Source organism: Myotis davidii, unplaced genomic scaffold (genome assembly GCF_000327345.1).
Source record: "Myotis davidii unplaced genomic scaffold, ASM32734v1 scaffold473, whole genome shotgun sequence".
Classification (NCBI taxonomy): Eukaryota; Metazoa; Chordata; class Mammalia; order Chiroptera; family Vespertilionidae; genus Myotis; species Myotis davidii.
Genome location: NW_006284843.1, coordinates 1,195,575 through 1,197,182, shown reverse-complemented (window position 1 = coordinate 1,197,182; position 1,608 = coordinate 1,195,575).

Sequence of the window (1,608 nt, the reverse complement as noted above, 5' to 3'; positions counted from 1 at the left end):
CTCCATGTTTTTCTCTCCTCCCTTCCTCTCTGAAATCAATTAAAAAAATATTTTTTTAAAAAAGTATACACTAGGGCAGTGGTTCTCAACATTCTTAATGCTGCAACCCGTTTAATACAGTTCCTCATGATGTGGTGACCCCCAATTTCATTGTTACAAATTGAACATAATTAAAGCATAGTGATTAATCACAAAAACAATATGTAATTATATATGTTTTCCGATGGTCTTAGGCGACCCCTGTGAAAGGGTCGTTTGACCCCCAGAGGGGTCGCGACCCACAGGTTGAGAACCGCTGTGCTAGGGAGCAATGTCGTAATTCTTATCTGTGCACTATATGTTTTTGACTAGAAAATGATCTTTGGACCATAAATGTCATAGATTTATAATTCAAACTATCAAGACTCAAATGTAGAGTGGGCGACCATGGCATTGGAGCCACCTGAGTCTAATAGCCTTGTTTAACGATGAATTCTTGGTTAACTTTACCATGGCAACTGTACTTAAAGATAATCTGTTTGATTGAGTTAACCTGTTCGTTCGTCCTTAAAAACAAATGTTATTCACCGGAGCCTTCCCATAATCCCCAGATGAGCTGAAATCGGACCGGCCCCACCACGGACCCAGTCTGACTCCAGCCGGGTTCCAGATCTGGTGGGGGAAAAGAAATGCTCAGATAGAGTCTGAAAGCTCATAATGCAAAAGCGCAGAGCTAGGGTCCAGGATTGGAGAGGGACTTACCCACCAACCACCTCTAGAAACAACGAGCTCATGGGACTGGACAGGTACACTGGCCTGGTTGCTCATTGCTCCTGAGACCGTGGTGGGATGTCTCCTTTGGTTTCCTCTCCTGACACTAGGACTGTTCAAAGGTAAGTGAAGGCTTGTTAATTTTAAGTTTATTTCAGTAAAAGTATATTTAAGCATATTTGGCCCTCTGCACCACACTGGAAGTGGTTAGGAGTGCTCACGTCCCTGTCATTTTATATGCTTTATTTTGCTTTTCTAGTACTTACCAGTACTTGTCTTCATGTATATTTTATCATTTGTCATTGCGTGCCTCCTCACTAGAATGTAAGTTCCATTAGGGCAGAGACTTTATTTTCTTCACTACTGTATCCCCAGCACGTGAAACAGTGCCCCAGACCAATTGTATTTTTTCATTATTTTCTGGTATCTCCCAGAAATGCGATGCCTTATTACTGACTTTTTTTTCTTTTTTGTAACTGTTACCTAGTTTGTTAGTTTTATTGGAAACTTTTATATGCTTTATCAGTGTCTCTGTTACTCAAATCTGTGTACTATCTTCTAGTTTTAAACTTGATTAATAAGAATCACCTGAGGTGCTTGAGCAATATGGAAACACCTAGGTCTCATTTCTAGGAATTAAAATAGCAGAGAGCCTAGCCCTAGCCTGTGTCAATGGTTGAGCCTCATCCTATCTGAAATAAATAAAAAAATATATTTAAAAAAAATAGGCAGAGAAAGGCCCCAACTAATACGGTTTTAGGGATTTTACTGTTTATTTCATTGACTTGAATAAAAGATTAACTACACTTTAATAGGTAGATAAAACACTTATATTACATATAAATGAAAAGTTGGTTT